Raw genomic sequence first — 24,766 nt, 5'->3', positions numbered from 1 at the left:
CCTTGTGGTAGCTGGCAACAATTTTTGCTGTCCCTCCATGGCCAGGTGGATCAGTCTGTCTAATTCTGGGTCCAACTATCAAACCTATTTGGCTAAGTTATTCATTATCAGTAATAAACATGATACTTTGGCTTCCATCTGCCACCTTTTTATTCATTTCTCAATTTGTTCAGCTATTTTTTGGGCTCCCTCAAAGACCTCTAATATCCCTTGAGAAACACGGAGAAGTTAGTTGCATAAAGCTTGGTACAGAGCTGCTGGCAGCCTAGAGGTATAACAATCTGGGACTCAAGAAATGAAAACTGTAAGAGTGCAGTTGCCGGCTGAGCGAGGATCATGTGGGACTCATGGTGAAAACTGGAGTACAAATTTAGCAGCAGCATTCAACTCAGAAGAATGTCTTCAGGAATGAATCATAAAAGGAATCTTGTCATTTGTGCAAAGAGACAGGATTATAAGGGAAAAGGTGGCTAGAGATTATCGTTTATGTTTATGAAAACAGATGTCCTTTGTAAAAAATACAAAAAGCCCAAACAAAAGTATCATTTATTCCAGAAGCTAAGGAATTTTTCTATTGATATTTCATAAAAAAAAAAAAAAAACCCATCTTGCTTTTTAACCCCATGGAGAATGTATAAATAGCACTACTTAAAATAAAAGCACAACCAGTTTTCAGAAGGATGTAGGTTATGTAAGATTGCCTCGGTTCCTCTCCTCTCACCCCCACCCCCACCCCCACCCTCTTTGTATGCTCTTTGCCCAGCTGCTGCTGAAAACCTTCAAAATTCCACTTGGAGTAGCTTTGCAAGAGGTGGCAAATGTAAAATCTGGTACATGATGCTCTCGGAGAAGACATTTACTGACTCATATCTCCCTACCTATATCTTGGCTACCTCTACAAACAAGGAAGAGACCAGATTGAAATTTTGATTTCTCTTCTTCACTATCTTTAATTTCTTTTTCTTCAATCCTATCCTCTCTCAGTCTTCAGACTCTGATTTGACAATACAACATCGATGTTCATGCCTACATACATGGCCATGCCTGCTGGATGTCTTCCCTTCACCCCCTCCAGCTGCTCTTGTGCCCCGGGAGGCCACTCTTCAATGACTGGAGCAACTGGCTGCCGTGCCCCCTGGTGCCCAGTTTGGTCCAGCCAACAGGAAGCCCTGGCAGGAGGTCTGTGGTTGGGAGGAGGATGAGCCCAAGTATTTATTCTCCTGGCAACCTCCCTGCTGGGCTGTGGGTTGGCAGTGGCTGTGTCCCTAAGTGAGTGGGCACAACTCTTTTAGGGTAGCCTTCTCCTACTGCCACAAAACAGCCACAGCTCCCTCTAGCTTCTAGCAACTGCTCTCTTCCCTTGTCCCATCAGGTCTAGGGGTGGTGACAGCTCCCAGCTATTGCTAGCCTCAAGGTACTTTACCAACCTCAGTGGATGCCCTTAATCCTGCCCACGATTTATAAATAGTTCCTTCACTAAACTTTCTTCAATTACACCATATGACAAATCACTGTTTCTTGCCAGGACCTTAAGTAACATACTATATCTCTATGCATTATCTAAATCTATGTCATTCTCTATTTGATTTCTATAAGAGTTTTATTTCTTTCTTTTCTTTACCCATCAAACTTCTTGAACAAATGTCCTAGAATGTTTGAGCTGAGAAGGGCTTTCTAGACTATCCAACCTGGTGTTAACTAATACTTACTTTCCGGAGGTCAATTTGTCAAGATCTAAAACCATAAAAATCTTCAAGTGCTATGTCACAGACATTCTAATAATCATAAAAAAGGATCCCAAGGAATCCATGGATTTGTACAAACACGTTTCTTGGGATGATAAGACAATTGAATGACTGGTGAGACAAAGGGATCTACTATGTAGTAATACAGGTGCAGAGTATATTATTGTAGCAGTGCCGGTTGAATATGAGCCCTGGGTGCATTACAGCACAGAGCAGAAGAGTGAAATAAAGTAGAAGCAACTGAAATGTCCAAGGGCAGAAGAAATGTAAATAAAGTCTGGTGTTCCATATGATGGAAGACTGTGCATCCTTTTAAAATGATTCTGCAGAGGAACACTTAATGACACGGAAATATGGGTACTATATATCATTAAATGATAAAGCAGATCACAAAATTCAATGTGGAATGCAATCCTGTTTTTATAAATTAAAAAAAAGACATGAACAAGTGTTCATGTTCACAGACTGGAGATGTCAAAAGTGTTTATCTCAATGTGGTAGGGTAACAGAAAACTTTTATTTTCTTCCATGTGCTTTTCTGTAGTTTCTCTATTTTCAAGGATAAATAAGTATAATTTTTATTCATTTCTTTTTTTAATTATTATTATTATTTTTTTGCATGGGCAGGCTGGGGAATCGAACCCGGGTCTTCGGCATGGCAGGCAAGAACTCTGCCTGCTGAGCCACCGTGGCCCACCTATAAGTATAATTTTGTAGGGAGACAATATGACAATAAAACTATTTTTTTTTAAAAAAAGTCATCCAGCCCAGTTGTACAGAGAAGGTATTCAGGAGATTTTCCTGAAATTTTGCTCAAGATTGTAAATTGTTTGCTGAATGCCCTGCTCATAGGGTCAATCATTTAACTGATGGCTTCTGATCTCATTTCAAAACCATGAGATGCAGACCAACAGAGCCAGAAGCTCATCTACTTCCATCTACCACCAATATTTCTGCATAACGGTCACCTGTTCCTCACCAAGAAGGAAGATGTATCCCAAGCTGAGTCTGTTGCCAGAATCTTTGGTAGTCATTTTCAGACGTTCTCTCTCCTGAACACTTAATATATTCCTAGCAGGTTGGCTACATGTTATTAATAACCATAAAAGCTGTCAATCAGCACCATCTTCTGAGAGAAACTTTCAAAGTCAGTCATATTAAAAACCCAATTAAAAAACTATTTAAAAGGAATCCTTTCTCAACAGTACTTTTAATTGTTTGATACTTAATTATTTACTCATTTTTTACTCTGCCTCCTTCTGCAAAGGAACCAGGAAAGCTAATTAGTCAACATGAAGCTGCAGGCATAGTCATGAGTATGTGAAGACAGGTTCCCATACACATGTATAGCTACATGCATAATATTTAGAGTACTGTACATGTAAATGTAATCAAATTCATTTTGTTCATCCAGGAAGAGACAGTATTGGCCAAAAGTATGCTAATTAACATCAGTCTGGAGAAAGAAATCTGCATTTGCTGAGGTTCCTTTGATTAAGAGGTTCACACTGTCACCACCTCTCACCTTAATCCTGCTCTGGCTCTCACCCCTTCTCCTCTCACCTCCACAGCCCTGCTGCAGCCATCTTCACAATATGCAGCTATCATCACGCCACTCAGCTGCTCAGAATGCTCAAATAGCTGTCTATGCCCTAGAATGGTGGTTCTTAATTAACCGTTAAATATATTTTATATTTTTAGCAGTGGGATTTCTCCCCCCAAATTGAATTGATGTTGACATGCAGTATATAAACAGATAAAAGAAGAGCTGCTCTAATTAAAGAAGGGGTAAGAGGTTGCTACCCCCTTGGGCTTCCACCATGTTTAGACCTATCCCACCCATCATCCTACATGTAATTACTTCATTACCAAGCTCCTCTGCCAGATCATTTTTATTTTCTTTACTTTTCCTCCCTCCTCCTAATAAAGGTTTACTGGGTACCAATGGGCATTGCTCTAGGCACTGAACTAAGTCCCTGCTTTGGGGTTTTAGAATCTAATGCGTAAGATAGACAAACAAATATATGACATATTAGGTGATAATGAATGTTATGAAGCAAAATACTACAGATAAGGAGAAGAAATGAGATCAGAGTGTGAGGGTGGGATGGTGCTGTAATAGATGTGTAGAGCTTTGTGGAAAGTAGCAAATATTTTGGCTTTTCCTGTGCGATAGGGAATCTTAGGAACATTTTGAGCAGAAGAGTGACATGAACAGATTAGAGGAGAGCAAAGAAGAAGTAGGAAGACCAGGGGATAAATGACCACAGTGAGAGCCATGAAGGAGATGGAAGATCCTTCATGTACTTTTTTTTTGCATGGGCAGGCATCGGGAATCGAACCTGGGTCTCCGGCATGGCAGGTGAGAACTTTCATATACTTTTGAAGGTAGAACTAACAGTATTTGCTGATGGATTGGCTGAAGGATGTAAGAGAAATAGAATTTAAGAAGAGCTATTACCTGTTTAAGTGGATATATGAATTTGGAGTTGTTCAGGGGAGAGGTCCAGGCTGCACATGCAGATCGGAGAGTCACCTATATGTAGATGGTATTTCAACCATGAGACAGGATGAAATTTCCAGGGGTGTGTAGAGAAGAAAGAGAAGAGATCCAAGGACTGAGCCCAGAGGCACCCCAGTGTTTAGGGGCTGGAGATGAGGAAGAAATGGCAATAAAGACTGAAGAACTAATGAATGGTGAGATAAGGGAGAACCAGGAGAGATGGAGTTCCTGAGCTTAAGTGAAGAAGGAGCCTATAATCAACCATAATGGAACATGTCTGGTAGATAGAGTCATACGAAAACTGAATTGACCACTGGATTGAGCAACATTGAGGTCCTTTGGGACACTGACAAGAGCAATGATAAAGAGGTAATGAAGGAGAAAGTCTTATTGGAATTCTTTAAGAATAGAGACACTCTCAATTGTTTCTGTACTCCCCACCTGGTTTGGTTACCTAGACTGCTCAAGAAAATACAACACAACAGGTTGTCTTAAACAATGGGGATTTATTAGCTCATGGTTTTGAGGCTAGAAAAAAGTCCACATCAAGGTGTCATCAAGTGATGCTTTCTTCCAAAACGATGGTGTTCTGGGCTTGGCAGCTGGTGGGCCTTCGTCCTGGGCTCTTCTGCAACATGGCAGTGCACATGGTGGCCTCTCCTGGCCCCTCACTTCTCTTCTGGGTTCCACTGACCTTTACTTCCTTCCTTCTAGTGGCTTTTTTCTCTCTCTCTTTTACATTCCACTTATAAAGGACTCTTGTAACAGGATTAAGACACATCCTAAATGCTGTCTGCAGAGGATGAGGAACTGAGAAGCAGAAAGCTGGAGCCTGGCGTGGAGGCGTGGTGCCCGTGGGAGTGCACAGACTGGGAGACGGGGACTAGGGAGTGAGCCAGGCCATGTTCCTTAAACACGCTACCCTCACCAGTGCAGCCCCGTGATCTGCGACTCACCCCATACCCCACACCCCATGCACCCAAACCCTGTCACCTGCTCCCATTCCCCCCACTCCAAGAACTCCCCACCCCACCAGTCCCCAGCACACATATCCACTCTCCACCCCCACCCCAAGTGCAGCCAGCATACTCCTCCTGCACCCCTCCTGAGCACTCCCTCCCCTCTCTGTTCCCTGCATGCTATTACCAGTGCATAAAGGCTGCAGGCACATACCTCCATACCCAGACTACCACTACTACCCACCCCATAGCGTCGCACAGCCTCACCCTGCCCCGTCCCCCTCCCCAAAGCTCTGTGCATCAATTTATAGCACCCCTAGACTCATGCATGTGCACAGCCCCCAATCACATCCTTCAGCTCTGGGCACTTCAGTTTACAGCAGTCCTAGACCTGTGCAAGCGCATGGCCCTCAATCATGCTTCCCAGCTCTGAGAAAGTGCTGACCTACACAGCTGGGTCACATCTGCCCCTGACCCATGAATGCATAACACCGACCTGCTGCCACAGACCTTTATGCATGCACACAAAGGGCCAACGCCCTAGATCAGCACACAGCCCAACCCAGTTATGCCCCCCCTAGACTGGTGCACCCAAACAGCTACATCCTCCCTGGCTGCTGGGCATCCACATTCACAAGCATGAGCATAACATTCCCAACCTACACTTATGCAGGTCCTGCAATGAATCTTTGCACTGTTGTGCCCCACTCAGTAACCTCCACCTTGCTGCACACCCATCCCTCAAACATAAGGCCTTAGACTAATAAAAGAAATCAAATCCCAAAGTAAATCAATCAATCAAGCTGTTTACATGCAACGAAAACAACAGAAGATCACTAAGCATATCATAATGCAGACAGATATAGACCTGCCTAGCAACCAAATTAAAACACCAGAAGAGTCACAGATGTTGGAACAACTAAACAAAGATGTTCATATTACACTACTTAATAAAATAAGTGGGATGGAAAATGACATAAAGGAGATAAAAAAGACAGTAGAAGAGCATAAAGAGGAATTAAAAAAAATAAACAGAAAAATAACAGATATCACAGATTAAAGATTCTGTTGAATAAATAAAAAACATACTGGAGGTTCACAACAGCAGATTTGAAGAGATAGAAGAAAGAATAAGTGATATAGAGGACAGGATAACTGACTTCAAAAACTCAAAACAGCAAATGGCTCAAAAGATGGAAAAATCTGAATGGGAAATCAGGGAAATGATAGACAAAACAAAGTGTATAAATATAAGAATCACTGGTGTCCCAGAAGGAGAAGAAAGGAGTAAAGGGCTAGGAAGAGTAGTTGAAGATCTAATGGGAGAAAACGTCCCAAACCTCATAAAGGACATTAATATACAAGTCAAAGAAGCCCAATGAATTCCAAACACAATAAATCCAAATAGGCCTTCTCCAAGGCACACACTAATCAGCCTGTCAAATGTTGAAGAGAAGCAGAAAATCCTGAAAGTAGCAAGAGAAAAACAATCCACTACATGCAAGGGAAACCAAATAAGACTGAGTTCAGACTATTCAACTAGCACTCTAGAGGTGAGAAAGCAGTAGCATGATATATATTCATGATCCTGAAAGAGAAAGACTTCCAGCCAAGAATTCTGTACCCAACCAAATTGTCCTTCAAAACTGAGGAAGAGATTAAAGTTTTCACAGACAAAGAAGTCCTGAGAGAATTTGTCAATAAGAGATTGGCCCTATAAGAAATACTAAAAGGAGTTCTGCTGGCTGAAAAAAAAAAGACAGAACAGGGAGGTCTGGAGGAGGGCATGGAATTGAAGGGTACCACTAAGGGTAATTTAAAGAATACAAAGAGAAAGAGGGAAAAGAATATATAAACTGACAAATAAAATTAAAAATATAAGATGGTGGAATCAAGAAGTGCCTTTTCAGTTAATAATTTGAATGTTAACAGACTATACTTACCACTTAAAAGATACAGATTGGCAGAATAGATTAATAAATATAATCACTCATCTTAGACACAAGGATACAAATAGATTGAAAATGAAAGGATGGAAAAAGATTTTCCATGCAAGTTGGCAACCAAAAGAAAGCAAGAATAGCTATACTAATATTGGACAAAATAGACTTTAAATGTAAAGACATCAGAAGAGACAAAGAAGGACACTATATACTAATTAAAGGGTCAATTCACTAAGTAGTTATAACAATCAAAAATGTTTATGACAGACCCTGAAGAAATAAACAAAATCATAGGAGGATACTATGAACAACTACATGCCTACAACTTAGACAACTTAGATGAAATGGACAAATTCCTGGAAACACACAAACAAGCTACACTGACTCAGGAAGAAATAGAAGATCTCAACAAATCATCACAAGTAAAGAGATTCAATCAGTCACCAAAAATTTTCTACAAAGAAAAGTCCAGGGCCAGATGGCTTGACAGGGAAATTTTATCAAACATTCCAAAATAACTGACACCAATCTTGCTCAAACTTTTCCAGAAAATTGAGGATAAAGGAACTCTACCTAATTCATTTTATGAAGTGAATATCATTTTTTTCCTATTTTCCTTTGGCATGGGAAGGCTACGGGAATTAAACCCAGGTCTCTGTCATAGCAGGTGAGAATTCTGCCACTGGGCCACTGTTGCCCGCCTGCTAATATCATTTTGATACCAAAACTTTGTAAAAATGCTATAAGAAAAGAAAACTAAAGGCCATTTCCCTAATGAACATAAATGCAAAAATTCTCAACAAAATGTTAGCAAATCAAATCCAACCACACATTAAAAGAATTGTACACCATGACCAAGTGTACCTGACTTATACCAGGAATGCAAGGATGGTTCAACACAAGAAAATCAATTAATGCAACACAAAACATTAACAAATCAAAAGGGAAAAATTGCATGATCACATCAATTGATGCTGAAAAAGCATTCGATAAAATTCAACATCCTTTTCTGATAAAAACACTCCAAAAGATAGGAATCAAAGATAACCACCTCAATATGATAAAGGGAATGTATGAAAAACTGATAACCAGCATTGTACTCAATGGAGAGAGACTGAAAGCTTTCCCCCTAAGATCAGGAATGAGAAAAAGATGCCTACTGTCATAACTATTATTCAACATTGTGCTAGAAGTTTTAGCTATAGCAATCAGGCAGGACAAAGAAATAAAAGGAATCCAAATTGGAAAGGAAGAAATAAAACTTTCATTATTTGCAGATGACATGATAGTATACTTGGAAGATCCTGAGAAATCTACAGCAAAGTTACTTGAGCTAATGGACAAATTCAGCAAGGTGGCGGGATATAAAATCAATGTGCAAAAATCAGTAACGTTTCTATACACAAGCAATGACCTAACTGAGGAGTCATTAAGGGAAAATTTCCATTCAAAATAGCAACTAAAAGAATCAAGTATTAGGGACTGAACTTAACTAGGGACGTAAAGGACTTGTACACAGAAAACTATATAACATTGCTAAACGAAATCAAAGGAGATTTAAATAGGTGGAAAGGCATTCCCTGATCATAGATAGGAAGACTAAATATAGTTAAGATGTCAATTCTACCCCAATTGATGTGCAGATTCAACACAGTACCAACAAAACTTCCAACAACCTACTTTGAAGATTTGGAAAAGCCAATTACCAAATTCATCTGGAAGGGAAAGAGATGTCAAATAGCTAAAAGCATCCTAAAAAAGAAGAACAAAGTGTAGTATTAACACTCTCTGACTTTAAAACCTATTATAAAGCCACAGTGAAAACAGCACGGTACTAGCACAAAGATAGAAGCATTGACCAATACAATGAATCGAGAGTGCAGACACAGACCACCAATCTATGGTCAACTGATTTTTGACAAGGCCCCCAATCCTCTGAACTGGGACAAAATAGTCTTTTCAATAATTGGGCATGGAAGAACTAGATATCAATCACCAAAAGCATGAAAGAGGACCCCTACCTGACATGCTACACAAAAACTAACTCAAAGTGGATAAAACACCTAAATATAAGACTAGCATAAAGCTTCCAGAAGAAAATGTAGGGAAATATTTTCAAGACCTAGTAATAGGACATAGCTTCCTAAACTTTTCACCTAAAGTACAAGTAGCAAAGAAAGAAAAGATAAATGGAAACTCCTCAAAATCAAATGCTTCTGCACATCAAAAGACTGTCAAAAAGGTAAAGAGACAGACAACTCAATGGAAGAAAATATTTGGAAGTCACATATTGGACAAAGGTTTGATATCCTGTAAACACAAAGAAAGCATACAACTCAACAATAAAAGAACAAACAATCCAATTATTAAATGGGCTAAAGATATAAATAGGCATTTTTCTGAAGAGCAAATACAGATGGCTCAAAAGCACAGGAAGAGGGTGGGCCATGGTGGCTCAGCAAGCAGAGTTCTTGCCTGCCATGCTGGAGACCCAGGTTTGATTCCCAGTGCCTGTTCATATTTTACAAAAAAAGCACATGAAGAGATGCTCAGTTTCACTGACTGTAAGGGAAATGCAGATCAAGACTACAATGAAATATCACCTCACACCTATAAGAATGGCTGCAATTAAACAACAGGAAACTATAAATGTTGGAGAGGATGTGGAGAAATTGGGACACTTATGCACTCCTGCTGGGAATCTATAATGCAGCCACTATTGAAGACTGTTTAGTGGGTCCTTATGAAACTAAACATTGAGTTGCCCTATAACCCAGCAATAGCATTATTTGGTATATACCCAGAAGAGCTGAAAGCAGTGACACAAATGAACATTTGCACACCGATGTTCATAGCAGCATTATTCACAATCGCCAAAAGATGGAAACAAACGAAATGCCCATCAACAGATGACTGGAGTATATACATATGATAGAATATTATTCAGCAGTGACTTGTTGAAGAGTGCTTTGAAAATGATTGATTTTTTATTTCTTTGCTTTGTATATATGTTATACTATACAATAAAAAAGTAAAAAAAAAAAAAAAAGATGAGGTGGGGCACACCTTAACAGAAGTAACCTCATGAACAGGTCCTGGTTAGAAAAGACTGTGTCATTCCTATAAGGGTACTACGAGGAAGTCAGTGCTTTTGCTCACCCATATATGGGAAAATGTTCTAATATTAAGAACAGTGATGAAGATTATGATATGCTTTGTACATTTTAAAAGGAGCTATCATATGTATGTTTTATTGTTCATCCTTACCAATTATCTCACAATATTCACAAGTGCTGCTGGCTTTAGAGAAGTCCCTAAGGAGAACTTGTATTTAAATAGAAAAGGAAAGTTGTCTTATATTAGTGGTCTGCAAACTATGGCCCTTGGGACAAATCTAGCCCAACACATGGTTTAGAAATGAAGCTTTATTGGAACACAGTCGCTCCCATTTGTTTACATGTACTCTATGGCTGCTTTCATGTAACAATAGCAGAGGTGAGTAGTTACAGTAGAGGGTGCAAGGAGAAACCTTTACTACCTAGCCCTTTACAGAAAGTCTGTCAATTCCTGTCTGAGATAACATGAACCAGAGGCCTCCAAAGCGGTGTTTAAGAATGGAATGTGGGGAAAATATTTTCTCTCTCTCTCTCTTAAGAAAGGAAACATTAATCTTTCCTAATGTTTAAGACATCCATTTAGAGTGAGTTATGACTCACTCCAATACTGGAGATGTTGAGTCAAGAAACATTTACTATTGGGATAGATGATTTAAAAAAAAATTGTTGAATGGACAGAGAGAAACAAGTGCTGCAGAAAATGTGGAGAAAGAGAAGTACGTATTCAATGTCAGTAGGGAAGCTGAGAAGTGCAGTAAGGCAAGTAAATAAATAAATAAGGGGGGATAAAGGGTAAAATAAATTGGGTAAATTGAAATAGTAGTGATCAATATGAGGGAGGGGTAAGGGGTATGGGATTTATGAGTTTTTTCTTTGATCTTTTTATTTCTTTTTCTGGAGTGATGCAAATGTTCTAAAAATGATCATGGGTGATAGATACACAACTATGTAGTGATATTGTGAGCCACTGATTGCATACCATGTATGGAGTGGTGCAAAGATTTTTCAATAAAATATATATATATATATAAGTTCATCAGCCAAGCAGTTGACCTAATTAGAAGGCTTGACGCATAGTAGGTACTCAAAATAGTTTGGAATAATACCGATTAACATTTAGTGAATCACTACCCTGTTTCAAGTAGAGCACTAAGGTTTTTACATGCATTATCTTATTTAATTCACACAATAGTTCAGTGAGATTGGTATTACACACTTGCTCCATTTTACAAATGAAGAACCCAAGGTTGTCTCCTCACAGGCACACAGTGAGAAAATCTTAGCTTTGGAAACCAAATCAGGGTTTCTCTGATTCCAAAGGCTAAAGTCCAAGCTTCTGAGTTGCTGTGCAAAAAATTCAAGGGGTCCATCTTGTGTAAATAAGATTCTTACTATTATCCCAAGCAATTTAGAAAGGGAAAATACTCGTTTTTTGAAAAATTTATTTTATTTATTAAATGTACCAACATACAAACACAAACATTCTTACCATATGACCATTCCATTCTACATATATAATCAGTAATTCACAATATCATCACATAGTTGTATACTTATCATCATGATCATAAAATACTCATTTTGCCTTTCAAATTTCATTAGCATGGTTCTAAAAGTCCATTTTGGAAAAGGAAAAAAAAAAAGGACTCACCCGAATGTTCCCCATATTCATGACTGAACCCTCTATTCATGCATGTTTGTGTTTACAGCTTCTGTAGCTACCATTTTAGAAATATGGCCAAGAGGCAAACAAAGCTTGGGACTAGACATGGGTCCCTTCACAGGAACCTCATGGCACATTCAAATGATTTATCTTAAAGACTGATGAAGTGTCATGGTGCAGTGTCTAGAACCCTAGTCAAGGAATCAGGCAAGTTTGGATTTTGCCTTATTAGGAACTAGCAGCACTGCCTTGGCTAAATCATCTAATCTCATGAAATACCAGGTTTCTTGTCTGTCAGGTGAGAATAATACTGTTTAATTCTCAGGTTTTCAGGCATACAGAACCACTTCAATTGTGGTTGTGGTGATTAGAAATGTCTGTGCTTTCTAAAAAATTAGTAATTTGTATTTTCCCAATATTTTTGTAACTATGTAGTTAGAAAAAAAAAAGATCCTCAATATGCCATATGAAGGCACAAATGACAGACAGAATTTATACCTTATATTCTAGCCAAATACCATCTATAAATTTCTTTGAAATAAAAATACTAGTTATAAAATACCTGAAAACAATTATACAGTCCTTTACTTCTTTTCCATGACTCCAAAGTTATGGAATATAAGTTCATGCCCTCATATCTGAGGCAGCAGCCAATAGGTTAAACAAGTCCACTGAAATGGCCAGCCAATTTTCATACTGCATCAACAATGAATGGCTTTGTGCCATTTGAATCTTGGTGCCAGAAGGAGGCAATCGATATAAAATTTTCCACAAAAAGGCTATTCCTCATCAGTATTGACATGTACTATTTGGTTTTCACATGTTTGTACCATGTGAAATTAAAGCTGATATACAACTGCACAAGATTTGGGTTTCATTGGCCCTTCCCATCTCCAAATTCTTTTATTCTGATGGAATCAGAAAATTTAGCAGCTCCTGGAACAAGTACTTGGCTTAGGGAAAAAATAAAAAAGAATATTACTGCAGTAGAGAATTTTTCCCTTTTCAAAACTCCTCCCAAAATAATTTCACAAAATCTCTAGAAACTACTGCCAACAAGGTAAGATACTAAACAATGATAATGATAACAAAGCAGTTACTGGGTTTGAGAACCTCTTCTGTGCAGGGATGAAGGGCGCACTTTACCTGAGTGGAAGATTTCATTTCAGTGTCCCAACAACCTTTCCAAGTAAATATTTTGAATCTCAGTTTTAAAGAGGAAGACACTGAGCCTCAGTGAAATGAGATAAGGCATCCAAGGCAAAGTGGCAAAGCTAGGATACTCTAAGTGCAAAACCTATATTCTTTCTTTTTTACTGCATTGCATTTACCAATACTTCCACTTCTTGGATAAGTAATATCTCCCTAAGCCTCATGCTTGTGGTTGGCTAAGCTGGTGCTAGTCTCTAGTTTCTAGCTGTGGCTCAGGTGTCCTGAGTAAGATAAGGGAGCCAGGAATCCAGGGTCCTGCTTGTCCCTGAGGATTCCTTCCACCTCCATATTTAACAAAATTGCATCTGTTCATGAAGCAACTGTTTTATGAGACACTGTAGTGAAGGCTTTACATGTAGCAATTTCACTTTGCAGATGAGGCTCAGAAAGGCAAAAGAATTTCTCGTCAGTGCCCATTATCCCCTTCGTGTCATAGTGCCTCATGATAGTAACTCAGAGCCAGCCTCCATGGACAGAGAAAAGCAGAGGGGGTGAAAAGTCAGGTTACTTCCAAGTTGGGTTACTGTCGATGAGGGAAATTAAATATTGGGGTGGGATGGGGTAGGATAATGAGGGGAGAGAGACCATCACCATCTCAAATGTTCTCAAGAAACTGCCTAAGATGGTAAAACTATGCAATTAAATAGCATGGGCTACTGTTCCCAGAATAAACGACTTTGAATCTGTACTTGAATGCACAGAGATTATTGATTTATCTGCATCCAGTGTATATTATTAAGCACACAGTTCTAATTTATTGCATCTGAAACAGCCCCTCGGAGCCTGATTCTCTGGTCACTGGCTTTGGTGAATGATTCTCATCACATATTTGCACTGCAGGTGATGTTATAAGGCAGATTTTGTTAAATAGACTCTCACAGGAGAGTGGCATATTTATATAAGATCTTTAAACATGCTTCTTAGCCCCAGTGCCCCATTCCGTCCACATTCTCCCCTCCCGTATTTTCTTTCCTGGATGTTAAAGCTTTACACAAACAGCTCTAACGATCTGATAATGCATTTGGGTTAATACACCCTGGCTCTTGAACTCCAGGGCAATTACCTGAACCCCATCTATTACCTTGAGGGGTTCAAGATAGAGTAGTTACAATACCCCCTTCTACTGGGGATAATGGGAAAAGTGCAAGACCAAGACTAGCTCCACATATAAAGAAAACACAGCCTCTTGCTATATCTCAGGAAGACAAAGCAACCACGTGGGCTTGATACTTGCTAATGTGGTGTCCACAACTCCTTCCTGGCCTAAGGATGGGTCCTTGATAATTAATCCTAGACCAGCTCAGCCAGAAAGTGCTTTCTAAATAATAACCCTCTGTCAATAAGGATTTGAATTAAGATCAACTTCTAAATGCAATAATTTTCAACTGATTGGCTTTGTGCATCTCTCCCTGTGCCTGCCTCCTCTCAGCGTTAGAAGTTGGGCAGAGCACTAGTGAGACTATTTGAGGGACTCCACTCAATTCTACTTGGCTGCAAAGAATAGCAGTTCATACGATGGAAGGGGTCTGGAAACAGTTGGGTGGCACTGCCTCCAGGCCACTCACCACTCACTCACTCATGAGACTTCATTTAATTCACACAACTGCTAGGCTCTCATAATTCCTCAACAGTGAGTTCTCTTTACAAAGGCCTTCTGGAACTTACTATTTTAATAACTGCAAACGTTTTAATCCAATTACAGGTAAGCTGTGACTCTCACTTGTGAAAAGCTAGGGAAAAACTGAACTGGAGGAGGAGAATTGAAAAGAAAAGGGGGTGAACCCAAGTCTATGAATCTGAGTATCTAATAAAAGTTGCGGAACTTCTCTCTAGAAAAAGGCATCTATCTATACCTGCACATCCAGAATTCTGGATTCAATTTCTAGAGTTAATAGATCTAGAAACTCACCCACAAACCCTCTAGGGATTCATGGGTCCCAGCCTATAAACCCCGAGAGTGGAAGGTTTCAATGAAGTCCTGGTATAGATGAAATGGTAGAGGAGAGGAGAGGGAGAAGAAAAGAGAAGAGAGAGGAAAGAGGGTGATAGAGGGTAAGAGTGAAGAGGGGAGGTGAAGGAAGGGAAGGAGGAAAGAGAAAAAAGGAGAGCTGGATAGGAGGAAAGAGGAAGAGAGGATGGAGGCGCTGAGGATGGAGGAGAGGAACAGGAGACACTGGAAGATGGTAGAAAATAGGAGGAGAAGAAGAAAGAATGGAGGGCTGGGATCTGTTCATGACTGGCTGACCCAGGCTAAAGAGGAAGGACGGAGCGTACCAGTTGACAAACTCAATTCCTAACCTCAGAAAGGCTCTTAATATTTTTGGGCCCAGGCACAGAGTGTCATGGTTAAGTCCATGTGTCGCCTTGGCTGGGTTATGGTATTCAGTTGTTTGGTCAAGCAAGTGCTGGCCTGATTGTTCCCGTGAGAGCAGCGGGTGGATTTAAATCCTTAGTCAGCTGATTGCACTGATAGCCTTATTACATCTACAATCAACAAAAGAGAATGCCTTCAGCAATAAGAGAACTCTCACCCAATTTGTTAAAGGCCTTAAAGGGAGAACTGAAGATTTCAGCAATTAGAAAGAAGAATTTCTCTCTCTACTTCAGCTGGGCAGCCTCTCCTGCAGAATTCATTGGAAGCTTAATCGGAGTTATTAACTTGTGGCCTTCCCTACAGAGTTCAGATTTGCCAATCTCCAAAGTTGCATGAGCCAACTCCTATGATGTCTCTTAATATACATATATATACATATAGATGGATGGATGGACATATGTATAGTCTGTTGGTTCTGTTTCTCTGGAGAAACAGATATATTTTAGCATGTAATTATCTGCGAGCCTAATGCTCAGGGAAATTTTTAGTATGAAATCAGCAGGTATTGAAATAGATGTAACTGGCTTGGTCCTTTTGGTGGGATTTCTTTCATGTTGAATTTTAGGGAATGTAAAGACTTTTGGTATATTCCCTTCTGGTCTTGTGTCCTTGAACCTTATTGCTGCCTTTTTTCAAACTATACCCACAAGAGGACAGAAGCTTGAGCAATGGCTATGTACAGTGAATCTCCCTGAAACGTCAATTTTACTTATTAACAAGTCATTTAAACCATTGCTTTATATGTCTATAAACATGGGTTATATTATGGAATGGAGTGCAAAATTTTATATGTTCATAATTTGTGATCTTGGGTGAGTTACTCTAACTCTTAGAGTCTCAATCCCCACATCTGTAAAATAACATCCATTAGGAGGCACTAAGAAGTGATATAACAGATACAAAACCCCAGTATTTACTAGGTGTTTGACAAATGGTAGGTCCCTTTTCTTCTCCCATAGGCAGTTAGCCCTCCTCTCTCTCTGTTCCCATAGCACTCTCTTCATCATCATGCAAATATTTTATTATAATTACATGTCTTTATGTCTGTTTCTCCAACCAGGGTGTGTGCTTCTTAAGAGTAAAGACCATGCATGCCCTCCTCCTTTCTGACTCCCAGGCCTTAGCCCAGAACTGGCCGAGTGGATGCCTTTGGAATAGTGGTACATCCATCAAAGACTCCTGTAATGCCCTGCAACAGTTTCTGAAACGTTACTGAACTCTCTCCTCCCCTCCCAGAATGAGAGTGCCTTAAAGCCTGAAGTTAGGTCTTACCTTTCTTTTTATACCCTGGGTAAGTAAAACCTGTGTAAGAAGTTGTAGGACTTTGATAAATATTTGCAAAATGGATTTTACTCTGATTTGAAATGGAACCAAAGCTAATATTGACAGGGCTCCATGGCTGGCATAAATAATAGAAGAGAGAGGACAGAGCATAAAACCAGAAGTCGCTCAGTCCTACCAGCTTTGTCAAGCCAGACACTTGTCTTAGGCAGTGTCGGATGTTGGTCCCTTTCCTGGGGTTGGATCATAGAGCATCGTGCAACCTCCAGGTCACTATGGTGAGAAGAAATCCTTCCGAGGGGCATCAGGCACTTCACTTCCTGTAACAGAATCTGGCTTCCCCACACCCAGCAGGATTTAGAGATGAATTCTCCTCTACCGAAACAGCACCTCCGCTGGGCAGCCATCTGGATCCTTCACTTTGGACAAAATTGATCTCTCCCTTTTCTGCTCTCTCACTATAGCTTGAGACAAAAACCCTGTAGCTTTATCTCCATTATAGGACAGTTCATGGGAGACATCATCATGGCATTTTAAAAAATACTCACTTTTTTGAGTTTCATTCAAGTTCCCAGTTCTGCCACTTGCCATCTACCTGTTAAATTATCTTAGGAGTCTCAATCTCCTCATCTGTAAAATGGCATGAAAATGCCAGCCTCAGAGTTGGCATGAAGCTTAAATTGGAGAAAGTATATAAAGGGCTTCTTCTTTTTTTTTTTTTTCTTTTTCTTTCTGCATCTCCAAAGGCCTGGAATAAAGGGCTTCTTAACACAGGGCCTGGCACATAGTAAATGTCCTATTCCTCTCTGGAAGGCAGGACCATGTCTCACTTTTCTATGAACCCTCTAGGCCTGGCACAGAACCTGCCAAAGGGTAGATGCTTAGCATTTATTTTTTTGAATGAATGAATGAATGTCAGACTTTAAACAATAGTATCCCTCACCTACTGCCAAGTATCCTAAAGACTATAATACAAAGAGTCTGTCCAAACAGAAGTACAAACTGTGGTAGAATAAACATGGAAGGAATCACATAAAAATATAAAGAGCCAATACAAATAGGTGATGCAATTAGCAGTGTGGTTTTTCTTTCCCCCACACTGCAAAGCAGTTTCAATTATAATTATAGTTTAAAAGAAAAAAAAGATTGATCAGTATAGAGTCTTCATCAATGTGTCAGGCATAAAAGAAATAGTTTTGAAGAATAGTCCAGGGGAGACGGGTACTTTTCCCTACAAAGAAAGAAAGGTGATGATCTTTCTCAGTCATTCAGGCTAAGTCCCTTGCTTGTGAACATTTTCTCAATGAGGTCAGGGTAGAGAACATTGCAGAAGGTATGAGGAGCAGCCCAAAGAGTCATGCAAGCTCCTTTCAGTTCTGCTCTTATCTCCTCATCTCTTCCAGCTCCCAGCACCCCTGCTTAAGTAGTGAGAGGGCCTGAGGCCTGGGTCAGTTAGATTTCCTATCAGCATCAACTTCACTGTTTCCTTTAGACGGCTGAGGACTGAGAAAGAGGCCCCATAACTATGGGTCCCATTTCCCAAGCTGCACTGTGGCCTCCTGGCTCCTGCTCTAGGATTTTACTCACCTGCCCCCTCATTGTACATAAATTTGGAACTTGGGTCTCAGAGGACCAGGGACCTGCCCGAGACTCACAGTGATTAAGTGGCAGGATGAAACTCAGGTTTCCATGAGGGAATGCTAATGTCCGTTCCATATGGAATGCTGTCTCCCATCACAACAATTTAGATTGTAGGGTTTTAAGGTAGTGGGAGTATTTTTGGATTCAGTTCCCGGTATTCCCCTTTTCCTGAGGTCCTAGGATGCTGTCTGTTTTGGTGCATGGAGCACTGGACTGAGAATCAGGAGAAAGGATTTGAGGACTGGCCAGCCCTGCCCCAACTTGCTGTGTGACCCTTGTCAAGTCATTGCCTTCTTTTGTCCTCGGCTTCCTTATCTGTGAGGAGTTGGGCTGGATGACGTTTGCTTAAAACTCTCCACAGATTAATTTACCTAATCAAACAAGTGCCCATCAACAAACAGCATGGGGACCCTAGACATTTATAAGCAGTGATTGATTTTGTGACAGGACACTATCACCTCACTCATGCTCACAGAAGCCACAGGAGGTATGTCCTCTGCCCTCTTTGTAGACGAGGAGACAAAAGCTCATGGAGGTCAGGTATAAGCAACTTTTCCAAGGGCACCGAGCTAGGAGATGTAACCTGGTGTGGGTTTTAGGAGGAGTACTGTTTGTTTGCTAAAGCTGCCTGAATGCAATGCACCAGAAACCGGACTGGCTATTATAAACGGGATTTATTTAGTTACAAACTTACAGTTCCTCAGAGAAAAGGCAGCTGGCTTATCTCTGACTTTCTCTTGGGAAGGCACATGGCAATGTCTCCTGGACTTCTCTGCAGGTTTCTGGGTTCAAACAGCTTTCCCCAGGATGGCTTCTTTCTGCATCTCCAAATGTCTGAGTCTGAGCGGCTATGAATTCCTCTCTTCTGACTCCTCCTTTCAAGCCTGATGCATTGCAGAAGGCACTCACTCCCCTTTGCCAACTGCAGATGCAGTTCAGCCACAGATGAATTTCACATGCTGATGAGTTTAGCCCACAGCCACAGAACTGGGCACCATCACCTGGCCAAGTTGACACTTGAACCTAACTACTACAAGCATGAGGGGTGGAAATGTTTGGAACGTGGAGCCAGCCCACGGTGCAAGGTGTCCAGAGGGAGACATGAGAAGTGGGCATTAGGGAACAAGGAACCAGGCTGTGGGGAGGGAGTCCTGGACCTGAGCCTGGCAGGTCTGGGTGGTGCTGGAAAAATCACCATGTATCTCTGAGCCTCAGTTTCTGGCAGGTAAAAATAGACAACACCTGGAGCCTGCCCATGCAAAAAAAAAAAATAGAGGCAACAACCTCTCCTCAGTCCATCTCGTCAAGAAGATCACATGAGAAAATGAGTCTGAAAGCTGCTGCTTAATATTTTCAAAAGTCTCAGGCTCACCACTTGCTAGTTCTGTGACCTCTTAAGCCTCAGTTTTCTGTCCATGAAATCAGGACCATAACCCCTTCCTGCTGTGAGGAAATAGTAACCCTGTCTGGGAATCCCTGGCTGGTTCTCGGTCAAGTGCAGCCATTGCTACGTAGAGTGCACTGTCTGGGGCTGTACAGATGCCAGACCTGTTATTCACATGTCCTGAGGGTCATTTCCAGGGAGGGACATTCTCTTGCTAACATGGCCGTGTTCACCCTTGCTTTCTGTCTTCTCACCCCACCACACTGCTCATCCAACAGGACGTTCTAGAGGTCGGGGGGGGGGTGGTGGTGGAGGTAGGGGGGTCCATTTTCTCTTCTCAGGGCCCGGGGGTTTTTCCCCCTGCAGCCACCTTGCCTGCATGTCTCCCACCAGCCAACTAGCCTCACTGAAGCAGCCCTGGGGCACTGGCCTTGGTTGCAGGAAGGCGCACGCTGCCTCCTGTTTGGGGCCAGGTTCCCGGGAGCATGGGGTGTGTTCAACAGATGGCATGTGGCCAAGCCCCCAGTTAATGAGCGTTCAGCAAAAACCAACAAGGCTCTGAGTCCTCCATCCTCCAAGCCAACTGCGGGCTCTTTTCCCAGTGCTTTTTTCCCTGTGCCAACTAGCAAACGGGGCTGGCACTAGTTACTGCTAAGAGGCAAAGGTGTGACTGAAAATGGGCTGATTCTGTTTCCCACCAGCTCTCCACAGCTTACTGAAGCACCTTGGTGTTGCCCGGAACAGTCTGGGGGGTGTTTCCTCATATAACATCACGCCTATGGGAGAGGGGAAGAAACCAAGACACTGAGAAGGGAAAGAGGGATGGAGGGAGGGGAAAGAAGGAATTAAGCAAATGGCTGCTCTTTAGAACCACCTGGGAAGCTTTAAAATGCACCTATTGCAGGCTATGAACTACACTTAACAGAAACACCTTAATCTTCTTTCATCAACAATAACAAATGTACCACACTTAACACTGGGGGTCAATGATGGCATGAGACATTTTCAGTTTTCTCTTTCTCTTTTTTTTCTGCTTTTTTTTTTTGAGTAAAGAAAATATTCTAAAATTGATTGTGGTGATGAATGCACAACTATGTGAGGATACTGTGAACCAGTGATTGTATCCTTTGGATGGACTGTAGGATTTGTGACTATATCTCAATAAAATTGCATTAAAATTTTTTTCTTGCTTGGGCTCCACTCCAGGCCAATTAAATCAGAACTTCAGAGGGTGAGGCCTGGGCAGCAGCATCTTAAAGAAAGCAGCAAAGGCGATTTGAACATGCAGTCAGAGTTGAGACCCACAGAATGAGTGTTACCGAGCATCAAACCCTCTGCCTAAGAGGGCGGGTTAGTTGAAGGCTGGGATTTGAACCAGCACTCTTCACGATGAGGCCCCCACAAGCCCACCCAGAAACCCAGGTTCAACACCGACCCTATGCCTCAGCAGAGCACAGTTCAGTGTAATCCTCCCCATGTCCCCCAGCCTCCCATGATTTCATTTTCCCATCTGGCATTTTGTTTGGATGTTCAGGGCATCAAGGGCCAATAGCTTCCCCCAAGCTATTTCTCCTCTGAAGCAGTGAAATTGCTTGGCAATTTTGGAGCCATTTAAAATGCATTGTTCTGCTACGCGGTGGGGGGGTGGGGGACCTGTCTTTTTTTTTTCCTCCTAAATCCTAGTACAGAATGTAGCAGGCTTCCAATTTTTTTCTTTCCTGGAGTCTTGTTAGACATCAAGGCAGAAGACTTTCCTGCTGGCACTGTGGTGCGGGAAGGAAGCGAGACTTGCCCAAGACTCGGGGGCTGTGCAGGTCACAGAAGGAGCTCAGCCAGGACCCAAGAGGCCTGTGTTCAAATTTGGACTCTGCCACTTAGGGACTAGGTGAGCTTGAAATGGTTAACTCTACGTCCTCCTCTAAAATGTCACCACCACCACCTAGCTGACAGCCATTCAAGAGGATCAGTCATGAGGATAAATGTAAAAGGCCTGGCACAGCTGTTACTACAACAAAGAGCAGCTGTCATTATTAGATGGTGACAATGATGGTGATGATGATTCCACCACTGCCCTAATCTTTGGCTTCTGCAAATTCTGCCTCCTCAATCAGAGGAGGCCTGCCAGGTGTGAGCAGCCACTGAGCAGTGAGGACTGGGCTGAGTTTTCTAAGAAAGGATCTTTCTTTTCTCGGGATGGCTTGACTTTCCAACCACATTATTTGAGGAGCAGGCCAAAGAAGCTAGAAATGTAAAAAGTGCCCAGGCCCTGGCCTCACCCTCAGCAGTTCTGATTTAACTGGGGTGGGGTCCGGGCTGTGGTGTGGTGTGTTTTTAATGCTCCCCAGGTGATGGTAATGAGCCCCCAGTGTGCAAACCTCTGCTTAGCTGATTTCCTACTTTACTTTTGCCCTTGTCAGAGTCCTGGTTTCTTTCCTTCTCACAGGGACATGATGTTATATGGGGAAACACATCCCAGACTGTTCAGCGTGATACAAATGTGCTTTCAGGGAGCAGTGGTGAGTTGGCAGGAAGCAGCCCCAGCCCAGTTTCAGTCACACCTTTGCCACAGAGCAGTAACTAATGCTAGTCCCATCTGCTAGCCCTGCTTCCATGTACTTAACTGACAAATATTTATTGAGCACCTGCTCTGTGTTTGTCCTCAGGAAGCTTCCATTCAAGAGTGGAGGAGGTGAGGGACGGTAGTTAAAGAAGGTGCACAGGTATAATAAGAGAGAATAAAGAGGGGATGGGTGGTCTTGAGAAATCAGAGCAGCCCTCTCTGCGGAGGTGGCAGTTAAACTGAAACCTGGGGTTGATGATGAGGAAGCCAGAAGAGGGCCAGAGCGTGCTCCATGCTGCAGGTTTGGAGGAATCCCTGAGGTCATGCAGAGCTTGGCAAGTCAGAGGGACTGAACGGAAAGAAGGACAGTGTGCGCGGAACAAAGAAGAGAAGGAGGAGGATGGGTCAAGACAAGATTAGAGAGGTAGGCAGAGGTCAGATATTCAGTCTATGAGTTCATATCCTGTCCTAGCTATTTAGAGGCTCTGTGACCTGAATCTCTGACTATCTCCATCTCTAAAATGGAGATATTACTACTACGTACCTCAAATGCCCTTTGTGATGATTAAATTAATTAAAGGACTTAGTGCGTGCCTGACACAAAGTAACTACTGTATAAACATTGGCTATTATTATTATTACTATTATTATTATTATTTGTTAGGCATTGTTTTAGTCTTCTGATCTGCAAATTAGGAATACTAGTGTCCCTAATTCAAGATGCTATCATGAAGATTAAATGAGAAAATACAGGTGAAACACAACACTGACATTTGGCAAGCAGCCAATAAAAGTTCACCAGTGTCATTATTTCTCTTTAAACATTATGATCGTTGGGAAAGGGTTTTGAGATTTTTGGGGAGCAAACTTGAAAACAGCCCAGTATCCTGATGTACGTGGGGCTCTCTCCAGCAGCAGTGCCCTTCACTGGAGATTCCCAGCAGGGCGGGAGGATGAGGTGCCCTTCTAGTCTAAAAATGTGTGATTCTTCCCATATCTAAGATTTCTGCCCATCTCTAGAACTTTTCGCAAACATGTCCTGGAGGTTCTGCCTTCAGACAGCTATCATCTCCTGCCTGTTTTCCTGCTGTGGTAAAGAGTTGCCTAAAATCAGACATGTGGGTTGACTGGTCCTGGAATGAACATGCCACAGGAGGGCTTAGCGTGGTCTCCTCAGCTGGTGCCCCAGCTCCTCTGCCCTCACAGCCTGGGGGACACCAGCCTCCTGTATCAACAGGGGTGCAGGGGGGCTGATGAGCAGCTTCCAAGGTGCCTTGGAAGGCAAAGACTGAGAGTCAGCTTGGGACTATGGGGTCTCCAGAAGCTTCCAGTGGCTCTTCTCCTCCATCTCTCTTTGGGTACCGTTCATTGGTGACTTCTAAACATAGCAGTGGTTATTCAGGGAAATACACCAGGCTCTGTCTCTGGGAATGCCAGTGAAGGCTTCTTTCAAAAACAGAATCACAATCAGGTGTGCTTTCTGACTTCTTGTCTCTCCCTTCTGGTCCCAGAATCCTTCAGAAGGATCCAGAGTCTGACAGCAGCTTTAGACGGGAAGGACAATTAGAGCCTGGATTCTCACCCAGGTTTGTCAGGTTCTAAATCACTTGCTCCATCCCCAAATAACCACTGATTTTAGTCTGTCATTCCTCTCTCTCCCTACCCCACCCTGCAACACACACAAGCACACGCATTTATTTACAGAATTGTGATAAACAGCACATTTTATACCTTGCTTTGTTAACTGAACATCACATTAAAGGTATTTCCCCGCATCACTAAATTTCTACAACGTGATTTTTTTTTTACAACATGATTTTTAATGAGAATACATTATAGAGGTTAAGCATGTAAGCTATGTTTCCAAAAGATTTGGGTCAAACTCCTGGCTCTGTCACCTACTGGTTTTGTGACCATGAGCAATTGCTCATAGTCTTTAAACCTCAGTTTCCAATTTGTGAAATGGAGTCAAAAATAGTAATCACCTTTGAGTTGTTATGAAGATAAAGTACACTGTTCTCCTAATTGCTCAGTAAATATCAGTCATGGTGATAATAATAATATATTTTATGGAAGTATCATTGGGTTACTCCTAATATCTATATTAGGAGTTCCCCTCCTAATATAGGTAGCTTGCTTCCAAAGCCCATATTCTCCCACCACGTACTGCTCTCCTCTCTGGGAAGTCCTGCAGTCCAGAGAGGCCATGATGGCAGCTCTCTGGTTGTTGACCCACCAGGTTAGTAGCAGGTTACCTGGTGACTGGGAGGAGAAGAGGGGGTACAAACCAACAAGACCTCACACACGGGATCTCTGAGGAGAACTGCCCCCCACATTCTCCCTAGTGACTCCCAGAGTCCGTAACACTGCAGTGGTGCCTGGGTC

General features: G+C 41.8%; 1 protein-coding gene across 4 annotated transcripts in view; it reads right to left on the bottom strand.

Moving 5' to 3' along the window:
- The window catches only part of TENM4 (teneurin transmembrane protein 4), a 780,788-nt gene that overhangs the window by 490,025 nt on the left and 265,997 nt on the right, over nt 1-24,766 (bottom strand). The window lies entirely within an intron of this gene.

This window comes from Tamandua tetradactyla, chromosome 8 (genome assembly GCF_023851605.1).
Source record: "Tamandua tetradactyla isolate mTamTet1 chromosome 8, mTamTet1.pri, whole genome shotgun sequence".
NCBI lineage: Eukaryota > Metazoa > Chordata > Mammalia > Pilosa > Myrmecophagidae > Tamandua > Tamandua tetradactyla.
This window is presented reverse-complemented; position numbering and strand designations above follow the sequence as displayed.